Source organism: Bufo bufo, chromosome 1, assembly GCF_905171765.1.
Source record: "Bufo bufo chromosome 1, aBufBuf1.1, whole genome shotgun sequence".
In the NCBI taxonomy this organism is placed as follows: domain Eukaryota; kingdom Metazoa; phylum Chordata; class Amphibia; order Anura; family Bufonidae; genus Bufo; species Bufo bufo.
The window spans coordinates 199,483,733-199,495,821 of NC_053389.1; positions in this window are offsets into that span (position 1 = coordinate 199,483,733).

Below are 12,089 nucleotides of genomic sequence, written 5' to 3' on the forward strand. Positions count from 1 at the left end.
CAGCAGAGTGGGGCTGTCGCTGCCGGATCACGTGGTGAGGCATACACCAGCAGCACAGCCCTTCCTGGACCTAGTACCAGCACTGCCGTACAACATGGTGACGTGGCGAGCACCAGAAGGGCAGTTGAAGCTGGTACGGTGGCACGTGCAGTAGTTACCCCGTCGCAGCCACCGCGCAGACAGGCCCGTAGAGCCCCTAGAGTCCCTGAGGTGCTGGCAAACCCTGATTGGCAGTCACCAACTTCAGCCGCACCAGTAGTTCCCCCTTTCACCGCCCAGTCTGGAGTTCGGGTTGAGACGGCTCATATCGGTTCGGCCCTGGGATTTTTTGAGCTGTTCTTGACTGCGGAACTCTTGGACTTAGTCGTGGCAGAAACAAATCGGTATGCCACACAATTTATATCCGCCAACCCGGGAAGCTCTTATGCCCAGTCTTTCCGGTGGAAACCAGTCCAAGTTTCCGAACTTAAAATTTTTCTGGGCCTTCTCCTCAACATGGGTCTAACTAAAAAGCATGAATTGCGGTCATATTGGTCCACAAACCCAATTCATCACATGCCCATGTTCTCTGCTGCTATGTCCAGGACACGATTTGAGACCATCCTGCGTTTTCTGCATTTTAGCGACAACACCACCTCCCGTCCCAGAGGCCACCCAGCTTTTGACCGGCTCCACAAAATTCGGCCCCTCATAGACCATTTCAACCAGAAATTTGCAGATTTGTATACCCCCGAGCAAAACATCTGCGTAGACGAGTCCCTAATACATTTTACCGGGCGCCTTGGCTTCAAACAATACATCCCAAGCAAGCGTGCCCAGTATGGGGTCAAATTGTATAAGCTCTGTGAAAGGGCCACAGGCTATACCCACAAATTTCGGATCTATGAGGGAAAAGATCAGACCCTGGAGCCGGTCGGTTGCCCTGACTACCTGGGGAGCAGTGTGAAGACAGTCTGGGACTTGGTGTCACCCTTATTCGGCAAGGGGTACCATCTTTATGTAGACAATTTTTACACAAGTGTGGCCCTCTTTAGGCATTTGTTTCTAGAACGGATTTCCGCCTGTGGCACCGCGCAAACTAGTCGCGTGGGCTTCCCCCAACGGCTCGTTACCACCCGTCTTGCAAGGGGGGAGAGGGCTGCCTTGTGTAATGAAGAACTGCTCGCGGTGAAATGGAGAGACAAGCGTGACGTTTACATGCTCTCCTCCATTCACGCAGACACGACAATCCAAATTGAGCGAGCAACCCGTGTCATTGAAAAGCCCCTCTCAGTCCACGACTATAATGCGCTCATGGGAGGGGTGGACTTCAATGACCAGATGTTGGCTCCCTATTTAGTTTCCCGCAGAACCAGACGCTGGTATAAGAAGATGTCTGTATATTTAATTCAATTGGCTGCATATAATAGTTTTGTTCTCTACAGTAAGGCTGGGAGAACAGGATCCTTCCTCAAATTCCAGGAAGAGATCATCGAGAACCTCCTGTATCCAGGAGGTTCCGTGGCCCCATCCACCAGTGTAGTTAGCCGTCTACACGAGCGACATTTCGCCAGTGTCGTTGCTGGTACCTCAACCCAACCGCCACCCCGAAAAAAATGTTGTGTCTGTAGCAGGAGTGGAATAAGGCGTGACACCCGCTATTTCTGTCCTGACTGTCCTGACCACCCTGCCCTATGCTTTGGTGAGTGTTTCCGGAAGTACCACACACAGGTACACCTAGCATAGGTATTGCATCTCACAGGACAGGCACACAGGGCTATTAGGGCCCTTTTACTTACAGCTGCTGCAAACCTCTCCTTTCACCTGGGATAAAGTGCATAACGTACTTCGCCACATCTTTGGGCGATTTGCGCTTTGCACATTGTCCCATGGGGAAGGAGAGGTTTGTTCTATAAAGGTAAAAAAAACTAAACAAAAAAAAAATTACCGGTAAGGGCTCTTTCACACTTGCGTTATTGTCTTCCGGCATAGAGTTCCGTCGTCGGGACTCTATGCCGGAAGAATACTGATCAGGATTATCCTAATGCATTCTGAATGGAGAGTAATCCGTTCAGGATGCATCAGGATGTCTTCAGTTCCGGTACGGAACGTTTTTTGGCCGGAGAAAATACCGCAGCATGCTGCGCTTTTTGCTCCGGCCAAAAATCCTGAAGACTTGCCGCAAGGCCGGATCCGGGATCAATGCCCATTGAAAGGCATTGATCCGGATCCGGCCTTAAGCTAAACGTCGTTTCGGCGCATTGCCGGACCCGACGTTTAGCTTTTTCTGAATAGTTACCATGGCTACCGGGACGCTAAAGTCCTGACAGCCATGGTAAGTGTAGCGGGGAGCAGGGGAGCGGTATACTTACCGTCCGTGCGGCTCCCCGGGCGCTCCAGAGTGACGTCAGGGCGCCCCAAGCGCATGGATCACGTGATCACATGGATCACGTCATCCATGCGCATGGGGCGCTCTGACGTCATTCTGGAGCGCCCGGGGAGCCGCACGGACTGTAAGTATACCGCTCCCCCGCTCCCCGCTCCTACTATGGCAACCAGGACTTTAATAGCGTCCTGGGTGCCATAGTAACACTGAAAGCATTTGGAAGACGGTTCCGTCTTCAAATGCTTTCAGTACACTTGCGTTGTTACGGATCCGGCAGGCACCTCCGGCAACGGAAGTGCATGCCGGATCCCAACAACGCAAGTGTGAAAGAGGCCTAAGTAAAAAAGTTAAACGTTCAGTTAAAAAAGTTTAAAAAAAGTTTCTATGTTCTGTTCAACAGTTAATAAATTTATTGCGTTGCGGCCTGGTTTTTTCTTTTTTGTTTTGTTTTTTTTACCTTCCAGGTGGACCAACCGATCGACTAGCTGCAGCACTGATGTGCATTCTGACAGAAGCATTGCGCTGCTGTCAGATTACACGCAAGTCGGTGTATGCGGCGCTGCAAGACGAGATTTCTCCTCTGCACTAAAAGATACGTTTGCCGAGGCATATGAGCTGAGGAGGTGGCGGTGTTCATATACTTTGGCAAACACTTTGTATATATAAAAAAAAAAAAATCCCGGCAATGATTTATTCATCCACATCGATTGATGTGAATGGAGAAATCGGGTTTGCCAGGGCATACGAGCTAAGTGGGTATGGATGTTGGGCGGAGCTCCTATGTCCTGGCAGACGCCTTTCCCCTCCTTTTTTTTTTTTTTTGGCAGAGATTTTTTCATCCACATTGATCGATGCGAATGAAGAAATCTGTGCCATTCATTTTTTTTCTTTCAGCCCAGAGGCTGAACGAAAAAAAAAATCTCATTACCCGTATGCTCAATATAAGGAGAATAGCAGAAACTCCTAATGCTGGCCATACATGTAATGATTGCGGAGACCCTCAAATGCCAGGGCAGTACAAACACCCCACAAATGACCCCATTTTGGAAAGAAGACACCCCAAGGTATTTGCTGAGGGGCTTATTGAGTCCATGAAAGATTGAAATTTTTGTCCCAAGTTAGCGGAAAGGGAGACTTTATGAGAAAAAAATCCAAAAAATAAATTTCCGCTAACTTGTGCCAAATTTTTTTTGTTTCTATGAACTCGCCATGCCCCTCATTGAATACCTTGGGGTGTCTTCTTTCCAAAATGGGGTCACATGTTGGGTATTTATACTGCCCTGGCATTTTAGGGGCCCCAAAGTGTGAGAAGAAGTCTGGTATCCAAATGTCTAAAAATGCCCTCCTAAAAGGAATTTGGGCCCCTTTGCCCACCTAGGCTGCAAAAAAGTGTCACACATGTGGTATCTCCGTATTCAGGAGAAGTTGGGGAATGTGTTTTGCGGTGTCATTTTACATATACCCATGCTGGGTGAGATAAATATCTTGGTCAAATGCCAACTTTGTATAAAAAAATGGGAAAAGTTGTCTTTTGCCAAGATATTTCTCTCACCCAGCATGGGTATATGTAAAATGACACCCCAAAACACATTCCCCAACTTTTCCTGAATACGGAGATACCAGATGTGTGACACTTTTTTGCAGCCTAGGTGGGCAAAGGGGCCCACATTCCAAAGAGCACCTTTTGGATTTCACAGGTCATTTACCTACTTACCACACATTTGGGCCCCTAGAATGCCAGGGCAGTATAACTACCCCACAAGTGACCCCATTTTGGAAAGAAGACACCCCAAGGTATTCCGTGAGGGGCATGGCGAGTTCCTAGAATTTTTTATTTTTTGTCACAAGTTAGTGGAAAATGATGTTTTTTTTCTTTTTGTTTTTTTTTCTTACAAAGTCTCATATTCCACTAACTTGTGACAAAAAATAAAAACTTCCATGAACTCACTATGCCCATCAGCGAATACCTTGGGGTGTCTTCTTTACAAAATTGGGTCACTTGTGGGGTAGTTATACTGCCCTGGCATTCTAGGGGCCCAAATGTGTGGTAAGGAGTTTGAAATCAAATTCTGTAAAAAATGACCAGTGAAATCCGAAAGGTGCTCTTTGGAATATGGGCCCCTTTGCCCACCTAGGCTGCAAAAAAGTGTCACACATCTGGTATCTCCGTATTCAGGAGAAGTTGGGGAATGTGTTTTGGGGTGTCATTTTACATATACCCATGCTGGGTGAGATAAATATCTTGGTCAAATGCCAACTTTGTAGAAAAAAATTGTAAAAGTTGTCTTTTGCCAAGATATTTCTCTCACCCAGCATGGGTATATGTAAAATGACACCCCAAAACACATTCCCCAACTTCTCCTGAATACGGAGATACCAGATGTGTGACACTTTTTTGCAGCATAGGTGGGCAAAGGGGCCCACATTCCAAAGAGCACCTTTCGGATTTCACTGTTCATTTTTTACAGAATTTGATTTCAAACTCCTTACCACACATTTGGGCCCCTAGAATGCCAGGGCAGTATAACTACCCCACAAGTGACCCCATTTTGGAAGGAAGACACCCCAAGGTATTCCGTGAGGGGCATGGCAAGTTCCTAGAATTTTTTATTTTTTGTCACAAGTTAGTGAAAAATGATGATTTTTTATTTTAATTTTTTTCATACAAAGTCTCATATTCCACTAACTTGTGACAAAAAATAAAAACTTCCATGAACTTACTATGCCCATCAGCGAATACCTTGGGGTGTCCTCTTTCCAAAATGGGGTCACTTGTGGGGTAGTTAGACTGCCCTGGCATTCTAGGGGCCCAAATGTGTGGTAAGGAGTTTGAAATCAAATTCTGTAAAAAATGACCAGTGAAATCCGAAAGGTGCTCTTTGGAATATGGGCACCTTTGCCCACCTAGGCTGCAAATAAGTGTCACACATCTGGTATCTCCGTATTCAGGAGAAGTTGGGGAATGTGTTTTGGGGTGTCATTTTACATATACCCATGCTGGGTGAGAGAAATATCTTGGCAAAAGACAACTTTTACCATTTTTTTATACAAAGTTGGCATTTGACCAAGATATTTATCTTAATTAATAAAAGAACATGAAAGGTCCTTTTTAAACACTAGGGGGAGATTTATCAAACTGGTGTGAAGTAGAACTGGCATAGTTGCCCATAACAACCAATCAGATTCCACCTTTCATTTTTGACAGCTTCTTTGGAAAATGAAAGGTGGAATCTGATTGGTTGCTATGTGCAACTAAGCCAGTTTGATAAATCTCCTCCTAGGTCATTTACTTATGACACGTGCCCCTTAAGTTGCAACAGACAAATGTAACAATGTGGATTTAAGAAGAACAATAACAAAGCATTCTTCCTCTGGCTTCTGTTGCACCCAGCTCCCTGGGCATTAACACTGTGTTTTTTTAGACTGGCAGCAAAGAGGATGGTTGTAAAGGCATCCATCACCACTGATACCTCTCCTCAATGCTCAGTAGTGCACAGTCTGCATAGTCTCCAATGTTGTGGTATTTCTGACTTTACAACCACCATGCACACTCTTATCAGTCATGGTGTGCCCTTCCACATAATGCGGAGTATTGCTCATGGGCAGCAGGTCTTTTTTACACGCCTCTTTCTTTTAAATCGCAGTGCGCCCAGGAGGGGCTCAGAAGTGAAAGAAGGGTTCACCCTGTCATCCGTGGGTGCACGTCCAGGGCCTCTTGGTGGTAGTTGGGGTGTCCTTGATGGTGACCAGTTGGCATGGTGCAAGGCAGAAGGACAGGTGCAGGACCAGTGGAAAGATGATTGAGTCAATGACCAAGCCCATTTGGTTACAATAAATAAAGACTTTCTTTCCTGAATGGATGATAGTAGTTGTAATACATATAGTAGCAATTGGCACAGTTCTGAGGTATTTTACAGGGTACAACTCATGCCAGCCTCCATAGCAGTGTAAAACCTCATTTGCACAGGACTCCACTCCAATTGCGCGTGAACAGTTCAACTGGAGTGGATTCCCCCCACAGTGCCCCAACCCTTAAAATTGGACCTCCATGGCAGCCCACCCCCTAAACTTTGACCCCGTCCCCTTTAAAAGTAACTTTCACAGCACACCACCCCCTTGACAGTGACCTCCACAGGGGCCCGCCCCCTTAACAGTGGCCTTTACAGCACCCCGCCCCTTATCACTGACCTCCAAAGCGGAACATCACCTTAACTGTGACCTCCACAGCAGCCTGCCCCTAGGGTAGTCAGAGGTCCAGTTTTAGGCCGGACAGTCCGGCTTTCAGACTCCCTGTCCTCCATCTGGCGTAGGGCCTGGATGGACATAAGGATGTCCTTTTGAACAGCTCACTCTCAGACAGAAGCAATGTGCTGTCTGAGTGTGAGCTGCAGGAAGAAAGTTACCGTCCCTCCCACCCCTGCAGCTGACAGAAATTAATTTTTAACCTCATTTTTTTAATCCCTGTCGGCTGAGTGGCATGGGGCGTCGCCTAACTGGATTGGGGGCATGTCCTTTTGAACAGCTCAGTCTAAGACAGCAGCACTGCGCTGTCTGAATGTGACCTGCAGGGAGAAAGTCACCGTCCCTCCCACCTCTGCAGCTGACAGAAGTTGATTTTTACCTTCATTTTTTCAATCTGTCAGCTCAGGAGTGGGATGTGACGTGGCCTAACCAGATCAGGGGCGTGGCTTAGCATGGCCTGGGGGAGGGGTTTTAAGTTAGTCTTTTGAGGGTGGACACATTGTGGCAGGGGGCGTGTCTGGGCTCCTTCCTGCAAGAGTGACGCCCCTCTTGACACCTTACTGGATCATTTGGATACCAAATAAACTGGATTTTTTAGAGGATAAAAACATCTATTGCTGGAACAAAGGCACATCTTGAAATAAGGTATTAAGTGCTATTAGGCCATGGCTTTACTTCAATCGCGATTATCCTGGTGACAGATTTCCTTTAAAGCTGACCTACAGCAGTGAAAATAAATGGCTGGGTTGTAATGGAAACCTGGAGTAAAACTGTGTATGTGGAGACTGGATGACCTGCGACCTTCTATTGGCTGATAAGTGTCATGTGACCAAGCTTCTATTGGCTAATGCATTTTTTGGGAATATCTCAGGAACGGTACGTCCTAGAGAGCTGAGACCTGGTCTAAAACCTTCCCAGACACCTGATGTACCTGTGTGCCAAATTTCGTGATTGTAAATGCGACGGTGCGGATTCCTTTAGCGGACATACACACACATATACACTCAGCTTTATATATTAGACATATTAAAAACATTCCAGGTCATACTGCTTTGCCATAATCCGTGAATGCTTTTCAACCTTAATTTCTCGCTTTAAATTGATGCCATGGGGTACGCAGGAGTGGCAGTGGAAGAAACCACCACCTGTCACCACTTCTGTTTTTTTTTTAAACCCTCTCTATGCCCATGACATTTAAATGTTCGAGAATGTGGGTTTTTAATTTTCTGGAGCTGGACCCTATGTAGCATTTCTGACAGTCCACATACATTTATTTATTTTATGCACTTATATAGCGCAGACATATTCAGCAGCGCTTTAGGCTGGGTTCACACGGGCGTCACGTTTTGGCTCAGGATGCGTCCCGGGTGCAATGCGGCAAACCCGCGCGAGTAGGTACGCAATTTCAGTCAGTTTGGACTGTAATTGCGTTCCGTTGTTCAGTTTTTTATCTCGCAGGTGCAATGCGTTTTACACGCACGTGATAAAAAACTGAATGTGGTACCCAGACCCGAACTTCTTCACTGAAGTTCAGGTGTGGGTTCAAAGTTGTGTAGATGTAATTATTTTCCCTTATAACATGGTTATTAGGGAAAATAATAGCATTCTTTAATACAGAATGCTTAGTAGAAGGTCAATTAAGGGTTAAAAAAAATATAATTAACTCACCTCCTCCAATTGATCGCGTAGCTGCCGATCTCCTGTTCTTTCTTCAGGACCTGTCAAAGGACCTGTGGTGACGTCACTGAGCTCATCACATGGTCCATCACATGTATCATGTGATGAGCACAGTGATGTCACCACAGGTCCTTTGACAGGTCCTGAAGAAAGAACAGGAGACCGGCAGCTACGCGATCAATTGGAGGAGGTGAGTTAATTTTTTATTTTTTTTAACCCTCAATTGACCTTCTACTAAGCATTCTGTATTAAAGAATGATATTATTTTCCCTTATAACCATGTTATAAGGGAAAATAATTACATCTACACAACCTTGAACGCACACCTGAACTTCAGTGAAGAAGTTTGGGTCTGGGTACCACATTCAGTTTTTTATCACGTGCGTGTAAAACGCATTGCACCTGCGCGATAAAACCCGAACAACGGAACGCAATTACAGTCTAAACTGTATGCAGATGTTGTCCTTGGTCAGATTCAAATATACATGATCATATATATTACATATTCAGAATTACACTTGATGTATGACTTTATAGGAACGGTAAATTTTCTTTCTGAATCATGAAAATCGCGACTGATGTGTATGAACTGACAGACTCTACATGGGTGTGGACCTCACCTAAAAAGACTTTCTGTTTCAACAAACAAGAAAGATCTGTTGCAAATTTTATTAGGAGGAATTAGGCTGGGTGAGAGAATATTACCAAGAGATGGTGGGCGTCTGTAGACCACCTGGCAGCACAAGATCATCATCCATTAATATGGAAAGGTATCTGTTCATATTGATTACTATATTGTAAAACTACCCTGGGTCTCATATCACTGATCTTCTTTGTTTTTTTCTTGTAATAATTCAGATCGTGGCTTGTTTTGTTCTCTGACAATTTTTTAGTCTCAGGAATAATTGGGGTCATTTATTAAACTGGTGTAAAGTAGAACTGGCTTAGTTTACCACATCAACCAATGAGATTCCACCTTTCATTTTCCAAAGGAGCTGTCAAAAATGAAAGGTGGAATCTCATTGGTTGCTATGGGCAACTAAGCCAGTTCTTCTTTACACCAGTTTGATAAATGACCCCAAATGTTTCCTGGATGAGGCTTCTCTCCTACTTGTCAGGAGATTACACATGGTATTGTCTATACACACACAAAGAGAAAAAGGGATGCTCAATATGTAGAGTCAGTGTCTCTTCACATTAGTGCAGTTTCAATATGTCTCTTCTTCTCTTAATGAAATATCTTAAGAAATATCATACACAAATACCTTTCCATATTAATGGATAATGATCTTGTGTTGCCAGGTGGTCTACAGACGCCCACCATCTCTTGGTAATATTCTGTCACCCAGCCTATTCCCTCCTAATAAAACTTGCAACAGATCTTTCTTGAGGTTGAAACAGAAAGTTTTTTTTTTAGATGAGGTCCACACCCATGTAGAGTCTGTCAGTTCATACACATCAGTCCCTATTTTCATGATTCAGAAGGAAAATTTACCGTTCCTATAAAGTCATACATCAATTGTAATTCTGAATATGTAATATATATGATCATGTAGGTTCGAATCTGACCAAGGACAACATCTTAATGATAAATGTCTGTAAGATGTAAGGTGCATATAAATCAATATGCAACTCTAATTTCACTGAAAAGTGCCACTATTTGATCATTCATTAGGTACAGAGCGGGAAATTAATTGTGATTGTGCACAAGCTCTTCTTACCCCTCTTAGGCCCCTTAGATAAGCTAGGACTTGCGGTGCTTCAGTGACGGGAGTTCAGTAGGAGATTGAGCGCTGATGTGCAGCAATTAGATCACGCATCTCCCCGCTCCACATTCGCTTCCTCGGTCGGCTGTGCCTCACCGTTCTCCTGTGTGGCAGCTCGGTTGTCTTGACGCATGCGCTTTTGAGTTCTGGAGACGCCGGACTTGTTTTAATGTGGCAGGTTCTGTATCTTTGGGATTGGGTGAAACCAAAAGACTCTGCACTAGCTGCAGCAGGGGATGCCTGCTCTGACTTCATAGGTATTGACTCTAGCTCTGCTATCCAGAGGAGGCTGGACCAGCCAGTCTACACAGCAACCGAACCAAAACTGCCAGTGTTAAAGCGGTTGTCCCATGAAAAATCTTCTACAGCTTTGAAACCAGCACCTGCATCTGAATACTTTTGTAATTGCGTGAAATATAGATAGACAAAAAACTTGCGTCACTCACCCTTTTTTCTTGCAGCATTTATTCAGAAACGTTAAAACATGGTTGCGGGTGTGGGCACTCACTCAGTCACAGGCGGCGACGGCCGTTTCGCGAGAGGTCTGCGCTTCGTCTGGCCACTCACATGGCCGCCAGTTTTTTGTCTATCTATATTTCACAAGATTGGATTACCCTTTACAAGTGCTGAGCACCGTCCACGATATCACACAATAATGCAAACAAACTCCAGTCTGCCCTAGAAGAGGTGCAGCGTCCCACTACATGTGTGTGGGCTCTGCTTAAAAGCACTTTTCACCCTAAAAATTGTATTATGCTGTATTATGTGACTTTGTACTAATTTATCTGCAAAATCCCTGTTACCAGGCAGATTAGGTGTAATATATACATCCCTCCACTAGATGGGGATAAAACTTAGGTTCTATATATACCCAGGTCAGGCCTAGTGGGAGGAGATAAGAGCAGATCAGAGTAGATCAGATTAGATTAGTGGGAGAGAATGCAGAGTGAAGACTCCACACCACAGATTAGTGAGTGGAGCCAACTTCGCTATGTGGTAGTACCAAGGTGTGAGGCGCAGAAGAGCGTTTTCCTTCTGTGGCCGGACTATACACTTGCATCCCTGACCAGTAGGAGAGAGTTTGCCTCCCTGGAATAGAAACAAGCATCAGAAAGAATCATCGGTGATAATAGCCATTATTTAGGGCCACAGACACCTTTGCGCATGGTGGAGGACTTATAGCTTCTGGCAGCCACACCATAATTCTGGGAAACAGAGTAGCTACCTGTCCCAATGTCCAGCTTGTAGGGAAAGGACAAGGTATAGGACTGAGCACATCAACAGAAACAAGGTACACATTAACCACAGCTCAAATCAAGCCTAAGAAAGCCTAGGAACAGTGGACTTGCAGATTAACTCTAATACCATCAAGAGACTGTATTCTGTACTGCTGCAACCAAAGTCAACATCAGTAAAAGTTGTGAGTTGCATCTTACCACTGTCTACCTCATTATTACTACTAATGGTTGTACCACCATTAACGGTACTGGCGTCACGACAAAAAACATCAAGGGACTCAGCCGCAACAAGCACCCTAAGCACCCCTAACATCAAGGGCACCTCAACCACCATCTTGGCTGATGCTTCCCTACCACAGAGCGTGCCCAGGAGGATTTCGTGCTGTCCACCTCAACACTGTGCTGCCAGCCCAGGGAGGCTTTCTGCTAACCGTGAGTAAACTGATGAACCGTGTGTTATTCTTTGGCCCCTCATCGGTCCACCGTGCACCTCACGTGTTGCCCCTGCGCTACTGGCTGGCTGCAGAGGCAGCAGTGCAGACATCGGGACTTGTTTTTTTCTTTTTGCTATATACTTTTGTAATTGCATATAATAAATAAATTTGCGGAGCCCCTGAGTTATTCAATAAAATCTATCTGTATAGCGCCACCTGCATTTTTTTTCTTATTTTTGACCTGCTCACTGAGATGGCCGCACATGCTCAGTTTCATCCTTTCTCTGCCTCCTGAGCTGTGATAGGGAGAGCATGGACACGCCCCCTGAGCTGCAGCAGAAAAGACACTCCCCTTTAGCTGACAGTT